The sequence below is a fragment of the Lotus japonicus genome, chromosome 1 (assembly GCF_012489685.1).
Source record: "Lotus japonicus ecotype B-129 chromosome 1, LjGifu_v1.2".
Taxonomy (NCBI): domain Eukaryota; kingdom Viridiplantae; phylum Streptophyta; class Magnoliopsida; order Fabales; family Fabaceae; genus Lotus; species Lotus japonicus.
In genome coordinates this window covers 32,131,305-32,140,938 of record NC_080041.1, presented here as the reverse complement: position 1 = coordinate 32,140,938, position 9,634 = coordinate 32,131,305, and the positions used below count along the sequence as shown (strand labels likewise).

At 42.7% G+C, this 9,634-nt stretch overlaps 1 non-coding gene across 1 annotated transcript; it reads left to right on the top strand.

Annotated features, from left to right (window-relative positions):
• Positions 1–5,953: 5,953 nt before the first annotated feature.
• LOC130734814 (small nucleolar RNA R71) lies at positions 5,954–6,060 on the top strand. Its single transcript, XR_009018155.1, has one exon. It is a non-coding gene; the product is annotated as a small nucleolar RNA R71 (small nucleolar RNA).
• The last annotated feature ends 3,574 nt before the right edge of the window (positions 6,061–9,634 follow it).

Genomic DNA, 9,634 nt, shown 5'->3' with positions numbered 1-9,634 from the left:
ACCTGAGAAAAATACAAGTTGGAAGCCTCCCTTGGCCCCAGAGTTCTCCTCAGCTCTCAAACTTGATCAAAAATGAGTAAAATGTCCAAATGTATCAAAGAAATTGGCCTAAGCCTTATTTATAAGGCAAAATGAACGAAACTGGGCGCTCAGGCGCCAATTCAGAGCGCCTGAGCGCCAATTGCATGTTGAAAAAAAACATGCCTCTGACCCTATTGGCGCCTAGGCGCCCATTCCCAGCGCCTAGGCGCTTAAGCTCGCCTGAAAGGGTCTTTTTGGCTTCTGAAACTCCTCTTTTCAATCCTCTTTAAGTTCTTCATCAATTCCATGCTTCTTGGCCTTCTTTCTCCTTCAGTTTCTGCTCTCCAAACCTAACCAACAAGTCAAGGAAGATTCTAGAAGCTCCAAGAGCTCATTAGCACAAGAAGTCCTTCATAAAACACAACAAAACCATGCAAGTCCTAAACTTTACTTAAAATGCAAGAAAACTACCTATAAAACTACTAAATTACCAAAACAAAATAAATACTAAAGAAAAGAATAAAAATGCATGAGAATGCATGAAACACTACATGAGACTCAACAAAAAGACTCAAAACAACCAAAGAAATGACCCTAAAAACACTACTAAAACAGGGTCATCACACCACTATACTCAACGACAGCTCGTCCTCGAGCGTAAATAACACTCGCTTGCCCTCAAGCGCAAGAAATGCTCCCACACAAGTGCTCTCAACAAGGAATACTTCACAAAAACAGGGGGACAAAGTAATCACAGTTAGTTCCAAGAGAAAGACCCGACAACCTACTTCATGCATCTTTTGAAAAGAGAAGAGTGTAGAGTCCATTCATGAGAAGCATATAGAACTAAAAATCCTAAGATGAGATGTTCATTTAGTGCACTGAGCACACAGGCAAGTTCATAGGTCCTGAATGTCATTCACTCAAAAGCAACAGAGATCAAATATGCAAATATTCAAAGAGACTTCCAAAAGGGTTGAAACATTGGCTAGGTAAAGCATGATGGTGGTTGGTCCCTAAGGAAAAACTAGGCTTTCAAGCACATTGAGCGTGGTCCTCTTCTAATAACCCCGGAGCTTACAACACTTTTTTTCTTTGCACAAGTCTCTTGCACCCACCTTTTCAAACTTTTTTTTCTTTTTTCAACTCCAACTTTTGGTTAGGAGTTCTTTTTCTTTCTTTTTTTTTACTGTTTTTTTTCTTCTTGGGGCAAGAGAATATTTCTCATTTTTCCAGCTCCATACAACACAACAAGGACCATCACTCCCCCAATATTCCAACCAAACATCCGTCCCAAACTTTTGGCTACAAAAAAATTCTCCAATTACGCTCAAATGGGGCAACTAAAGGTAACGTTCAACCACAAACTCAGAATCTCAAGAAATCCTATAAGTCTCAAGAATAAAACAGAATTCACTAAGCATGCTATGAGTGAAATTAACGCAGAACCAAGAATTGTAAATGAGTCAGGATCCTCCAGGGAATTTTTATGGTAAAGGGTCAAAGATAGACCCTTAATGGACTCACCTCGACTCCCTTCTCAAGACACACTCGGAAGACCGAAGTCTCCTCCTCTCTTCCCCAACATGCAATTACTCATCCCCGATACAACAACAAGTATTCACAAAAGCATTTTCAAAAACAGCACTAGTAGGGAAGCAAAACTATAGCTAAAAGCATGTGAGTATAGGGAAGTAAAAGACCCAAAAACAAAAAGCTAATTAACAATGCATGACAAAAAGAAAAAGAAAAACTACAAATTGAAAAATATGCCAAAGATGCATGACCTAAACTAAGGGTAAAAATACCTCAATAAACTCACTCCATGGGGTCATGGTCGCCCCTTCCATCGCCATAATCCGGATGAACACCGGCATCATGCATCAAGCTCAAGTCTATCATCCCCTGCTCCAAGGTATTAAAATCCAAGGGCCCATTGTACCTGGGGTCTGATGTGCTACCTCCCCTCCAATGGAGGTCAAGATCCCTGTGTAGGCGATCTTGCCTCAAAAACATCCGCCCGAAAGCGGCCTCCATCCAAGCAGGAGAAGGGTCAGCACGTGGTGGAGTAACCACCTCATTCACCACCTCAACATCTTCTTCTTCCTCCTCTTCTTCTTCCTCTTCTTCTTCATCCTCCTCCGCTGGCTCCTCAGGATCCTCTTCCTCTTCCTCCTCTTGAGGCATCCTTGCTGTCCATTCCTTATAAAGTTGAGCGATCCTCTCCTTACTGAGCAGAGGTGCCACAGGCAACCTCTTCTCAATAACATGGACTGGCCTCCTAGCTCTGTCCCTCACCGCATGAATCAAAGAACAAATCAAGTGAGGAAAGATGGGCCGATGCTTGTCTTTACTCCTGTTGTAGAGGGAATAAATCCGACCAGCAATGATGGTGGCCACGTCCATAGGATGACCTCTCACGATGCAATAGATAGCAACCAATGTAACCTCTCTAACTTCAGATTTGTTAGAGCTAGGAATGAGGGAATCCTGCAAAAATTCAGCCCAAACTCTAGCCAGCGGTGTCATATCCTTCCTTCTCACAAAAATGATCTCATCTTCAACTGCTTCCCAGTCCCACCCAGGCCTAACAATCACTGCCTTCATGTCTTCCAAGATCTCCAGTGACTTCTCCTCTAAGAGCTCATGATAAGTGGACTTCTCGGGGAAAAGCTCCTTCTCTTGGTCCTCCGTGAGGAGACCAAGATGCCTGCGAATGACTGCTGGATTGTAGTCAATCACATCTCCCCTGAACCAAGATGAATTCACCGGTGGCCTGGACCTGTCCTCTTGATTGTCACAGTAGGTGTTCGCGTAGAACTCCCTAACCATGACTTCACAAGCAAACGGAATGGGGTTGACCCAATTCTTCCACCTCCTAATCTCCATGGCTTCTTGCATGCCCAAGAGGTCTCTCCTTCCCTCCCGATACAAAACTCCCCGCTCCTTCACACACTCCTTGTGTGCTAGGTGAGCTCGGTAAAACTCCTCCTTAATCGCTGATAGGAAGCGGGAGCGATCAAAACTCCGGGAGGTGGAGGAAGAAGCTGCAGCTCTTGTGTTGGTTCTTGCTCTTTTTACAGGCATCTGCAAAATTGTTAGCCCATACACAAGCCACAAATGTTAGAAATGTTAGTTCAAAAATAAAAAGAAAAGAAAGAAGAAACTTTGTACAAAAAAAACAAAAATAGAACAACCTAAGAGCACCCAACAAGTTTCTTAGTGATTTTGGCAAAGAGAGAAAAATTACCACAAGCACTTGCCAAAAATCGACTAAGAGAACCCATTGAGGCATTCTATCAAACACCTTATAAGCAAAAGCTAAACTAAACTAATCCACAAAATCCTAACTACCCATTCCTCACAAACTCACAACCCCTTTCTAATTAAGCACAAATCACCCCAATATGAACATACACAACCCAAACCCAACTTGCAATAGCACAATTTCACTCACCCTTACCCAAAAGAAGCATGCATTGCAAAACTCATGAACTATGGTGAAGGAAAGTGGAAAATGGAACTTACCTTGACTTGAGAGTGAGTGGGTGCAAGTGGAAAAGACTTGATGCAATGCAGAACTTTGAAGTAAAAGGAAGAGCCAATGTGTGTGCAAGTGAGAAATGAGAAGTGGAAATGGGGTATGGAGAGAGTGGGGTGCGTTTTTTATGGGAGAATGGGAGTTAAGAGTGGGAAAATGAAAGGTTGGGGTTTTGAAACCCACAATCTGGCAGAAACAACGTATAGGAGCGCTCGAGCGCTCATGGGGAACGCTCAGGCGCTCGTGCCAGATACAGAGGCAGTGCCTCTGCCACTAATTGGCGCCTAGGCGCTCAACCCAGTTTTTTCACAAAATTTTTTTTTTCTTTTTTTTTTTGAAATTAAACACCTAAAATACTACAAAATTAAAAAAAAGAAATAATAAAATAAAAAAAATGGGTTGTCTCCCAATTAGCCCTAGGTTATAGTCCTAGGTGGACTCTCCTTCCGATGGTGTTAGGAAGGAAATTCCATTCCATTGATTAACTTACCACAAGTGCAAGGAAGAAACCTTGCACAAAACCTCTGGAGTAAATCCTCCCATGAGGCTATGTCCTCTTGCTCATCAAACCAAGCTCTAGCCTCCCTCGTCAAAGAATGAGGGAAGAGTTTAATCTTCACTTCATCACTTGAAACACCCTCAATCTTAGCAAGGGTGCTAGCTTGGGTAAACTTCACCATATGAGCATGCAAGTTCTCGTACTTGGATCCCCCATACTTGTTACCATTAACAAGCTTGATGAGAGCCGGATGGAACTCATCAATTTGGGCATTAACTTTGGGGATCTCTTCCGAAACCTTCGACCTGCTTCTAATCACATCACAGACAAAGTCATTGTCATGGTTAGTCTCAATCATAGGATTAAAAACAGAAAACCGTACCTTTTCCTTACCAACACGGAGAATGAGGTGACCCTTGTCAACGTCAATCTTAGCTCTACCAGTAGCTAAGAAAGGTCGACCAAGAATGAGAGGAATCTTCTCATCCTCCTCCATATCAAGCACAACAAAGTCTACGGGGAACACATACTTGTCCACCCGCACCATTACATCCTCCACAATTCCATATGGAGTCTTGAGGGATCGATCTGCCATTTGCAAGGAGAGCATGGTTGGAGTAACCTCTCCTAGGTTAAGCCTCTCAAACATGGTGAGCGGCATCAAATTGATGCTCGCTCCAAGATCACACAAGGCTTCCACATCTGCCATGCCTTCAATTTCTACCGAAATAGTGAAACTTCCGGGGTCCCTTCTTTTCTTAGGCATCTTCCGCTGCAAAATGGCACTACATTCTTCCGTCATCAACACCGTCTCATCTACTCCCTTCAATCTTCTTCTCTTATGAAAAATATCCTTCATAAACTTAGCATATATAGGCATTTGTTCCAAAGCATCGGCAAAAGGAATACTAATGTGGAGCTTTTTGAAAACATCAACAAATTTTGAAAACTTTTTATCTAAGCTCTTCTTAGCCAATGCTTTAGGAAACGGAACCTTGCTAGTTTCAGGAGTAAGATCAACTTCCTCTCTCACCTTAATAGGCACAACTACTTCTCCTCCCACTATCTCCTCTCTCTTTTCTCCCTCTGTTTTTTTCTTCAATTCACTCATCACTCTCCCACTTCTAGTGGCTACAACAGAGGCATTTTCTTGCTTAGGATTGGGGATAGTGTCGGAAGGAAATTTACCTTGAGGTCTCTCGGCTATTTGCTTGGCCAGCTGGCCAAATTGATTCTCAAGATTCTTGATAGCTGCCTCTTGATTCTTGTAATTATTCTCCGTCCGGTTGATGAAAGTTTCCACCAACTCTTCTAAGCTCTTCTTGGAACCACTACCTTCACCTTCTCCTCGCTCTTGAGGTTGTCTTGAGCTTTGGCCTTGGAATCCTTGGCTAGGAAATTGTCTTTGAAAACCACTTCCTTTCCCATTGTTACCTTGCCTCCAAGAAAAATTAGGGTGATTCCTCCATCCTGGATTGTAAGTATTTGAAAATGGGTCATTCCGAGCTTGACCCATAGCCTTCACTTCCTCCTCCGGTCTAGTCTCTGTGCATTCTTCGCTGTCATGTGGCCCTCCACAAGTCACACACTCCACCTTGGCAACTCGACCACCAATCTTGGTAGTCTTCATTTGATTTTGAATCTCATTCATTTGCTTGGAGAGATGCTTGTTGGAGGCCATAAGTTGATCATAAGCTTCAACCTCAAGGACTCCTCTTCGGGCTTGGCGATCATTACTAGAGTTCATGGCTCTTATAGCCATCTTTTCAATCAACTCATACCCCACTTGTGGAAGTAAGGCATCGAACTCTCCACTTGAAGCCGCATCCAAACCAAACCTCGAAGAATATTGGAGACCATCATAGAACTTTGCTACTTGCTCAGCTTGAGTAAGGTTATGTTGAGGACACCTCCTTAAGAGCTTCTTGAACCTCTCCCAAGCTTCATAGAGATTCTCATCGGTGGATTGAGTAAAAGTCATGATGCCATTCTTAAGCTTCCTCAAGAGGGCTCTTGGAACAAACCTTGTGGTGAACTTCTCAGTCAAGTCTTCCCAAGATGTAATGCTACCTTGGGGCTGTAAATTCAACCACTCTTCAGCAGTATCCCTCAATGAAAAAGGGAATAAACTCAAGCGGATGGTGTCCGCTGAAACATTCTGAACTCTGTAGGTGTTGCAATTGCGGATAAACCGCTCCATGTGTGCATGAGGATCTTCAAGAGCACCTCCACCATACTGATTTTGGCTCACCAAGTTGATGAATGCCGACCTCAGCTCAAAGTTTCCCGTGCCATTGGGGGAAACTATGCTGCCCGGATAATCGTAGCTCATGGCAGCCGAGGTGAGGTCTATAAGAGAACGATTGGCATTCTCCAATTCTTGCTCTTGAAGTCTTTGAGCAAGAGCCTCATTCACTCTTTCTTCAATGTGGGCTTGCATCTCCTCTTCCGTCATTTGAGCAGCCATGGCTTCGAGCCTTTGTTGGGCTCGACGACGGCGAAGAGTACGTTCAGGCTCCAGATCAAACAGCAATGGATCCGTGCCAAGCCTACTGTGCATAAACTGAAATCACAAAAACAGAGAAAAGGTTAGTAACACCTATTCAATGCAATGCTTAGTGAAACAAACAAACAAACTCTTTAACTTAAACCGAAAACCACAAACAATCCCCGGCAACGGCGCCAAAAACTTGTTGGTCAATTCGCAAGTGTACGAATACCTCCAGGTTTTAAAATATCGAACCACAGGGATTGTGAGTGAGAATTGTTGATTTAAGCCTAAAGTTTGCAAGTCATTAAAACAGTAGAATTCAAAGATTGGTTTTGGTTGATTGTGACAAAAGGTTTGCAAAAGAGCAATGTTGAAAATGATGTAAATAACAAATGATGGAAAATTGCCTTGGGTTTTTTATCATCTAATCCATTTTAGTCCACCTATCCTATGCATGTGATATCTTGATTTATCTCTTGTTGTTATAGCCTATGTACTTACTAGTTGATTCCTCACAAGAGTAATTCTCTCAAACTGAAAGATAAGCCCAATTCCTTGTGTACTTAAACATTCATAAGAGGTAAATAAGCATGTATGTTCAGGCCAACAAAACCCTACCCTCACTCTATTCCTAGAAGCAAGTATAGAAGGATCTATTCCAATTCATGTCCCTAAATCATAACAAATTTCCATTTGATTATAATCTAGCTTATAGCAAAGGTGCACCAGAGCTAAGCATGCAATAAGGAATTGAAATACAAGATTGAATCAAGACTCATGCATAGAGATAGGATTTACAAACTAAAATTTCATAGAATCTCTTAACCCAAAGCAAAAAGTAAACTAGCCACTTATGGCTAGGGAATTCATACAGGAAATGTAAAGAAAACCTGAGAAAAATACAAGTTGGAAGCCTCCCTTGGCCCCAGAGTTCTCCTCAGCTCTCAAACTTGATCAAAAATGAGTAAAATGTCTAAATGTATCAAAGAAATTGGCCTAAGCCTTATTTATAGGCAAAATGAACGAAACTGGGCGCTCAGGCGCCAATTCAGAGCGCCTGAGCGACAATTGCATGTTGAAAAAAAACATGCCTCTGACCCTATTGGGGCTTAGGCGCCCATTCCCAGCGCCTAGGCGCTTAAGCTCGCCTGAAAGGGACTTTTTGGCTTCTGAAACTCCTCTTTTCAATCCTCTTTAAGTTCTTCATCAATTCCATGCTTCTTGGCCTTCTTTCTCCTTCAGTTTCTGCTCTCCAAACCTAACCAACAAGTCAAGGAAGATTCTAGAAGCTCCAAGAGCTCATTAGCACAAGAAGTCCTTCATAAAACACAACAAAACCATGCAAGTCCTAAACTTTACTTAAAATGCAAGAAAACTACCTATAAAACTACTAAATTACCAAAACAAAATAAATACTAAAGAAAAGAATAAAAATGCATGAGAATGCATGAAACACTACATGAGACTCAACAAAAAGACTCAAAACAACCAAAGAAATGACCCTAAAAACACTACTAAAACAGGGTCATCAGCGATCGTCTCGGATAACGGGATGCAGTTTGCAAGTAATCAAACCAAGGAGTTCTGCGAAGAGATGGGCATTCAAAGGAGATTTTCTTCGGTGGAACATCCGCAGACAAACGGTCAGGCAGATTCGGCGAACAAAGTCATCCAGCAAGGTTTGAAGCGCCCACTCTCGGAGGCCAAGGGGGCTTGGTTAGACGAACTTCCAATTGTATTTTGGTCGTATAACACAACGCAACACTCAACTACAGGGAAAACTCCGTTCAGAATGACTTACGGGGCGGACGTCATGCTCCCTGTTGAGATAGATAACAGTTCGTGGCGAACGACACCAAAGTTCGAGGGCGAGAATTCTTCAAACATGGCAGTAGAACTAGACTTGCTGTCGGAGACACACAATGAGGCCCGCCTCAAGGAGGCCGCGATGAAGCAGCGAGCTGCGGCCAAGTATGACACAAAGGTAAAACCAAGGGAGATGCAGGAAGGGGATTTGGGGCTTAAAAAGCGAACAGGAGTCACCGGAAATAAACTAAGCCCAATCTGGGAAGGACCCTACAGGATCTTAAAAGCTTTGGGAAGGGGAGCCTATCACCTAGAAAGCTTGGATGGGAAACGGGTGCCACGATCCTGAACGCAGCAAAACTAAAGTACTAATACAGCTGATAAAGCAAAAAGGAGCTGGATCTGATGCGGAGATAGGCAGTGCGCCTCACGTAGGCTGCAGAGTTAAAAACGAAACGAAGAAACATACTTTTGTACTTATCCCGGGAAGTTATTGGCCAAAAGCGCCCAAAAATGGTAAAAACAAAGACACGTTCTTGTTCTCCATCTCGGGAGTTTGTTGACTATCTAGTCTGATTGAAAATACAAAAATTGTATCCAGCAATTTCAATCACACTGAATTGCAGCGAGAGCTCGGTGGGAAAAATTTCCTAAAGATGGCAATCCCAACACGACCTTGATGTCTGGGGATTGCTCCGGAGAAGCCGACGCAGCTCACCGTCACTCTTCGGCGATGTGTGCGGATAAGCTTCTTATCCTAGTAATCTCCCCGAAATATGGGCGAACATTTTTCAACTAGGCTCAAAAGTCTCGAGTAAACCCATATGGCCATTGGGCACTGAGCAATTGTAAGTCCCCGCCTAATAGGGCTGGTGTGAGACCCAAGTTTTTAAGCTTAGAATAAATTAATTAAATTCATATTCACGATTAGGTTTCGATGTATCGTGAAGGAAACCTGAACAAGTGGTTATCAAATGGAATAAATTTATGAAGGAGAAAGTTCAGGAAAAGGCTGAAAATAGTATTAAAGTCGATATAAGTTGTTACGCGAGTCTTATTCGCTTACGCCTAGGGCAAGAGCGTTAGTAAACGATTAATTTACCCTTAAAGCACTATAGGAACTAATTCCAAAAATCTTCAGAGGAATGTTAGAATTTCTCTTAATCCTTTCCATGACAAGCGTTTCGATACGAAACCCTGAGATATACGAACGTCCGATTCCAATTCTCGGAGGTATGCCGAAACTAAATCCCTAATAACTCAAGAAACTTAAAAT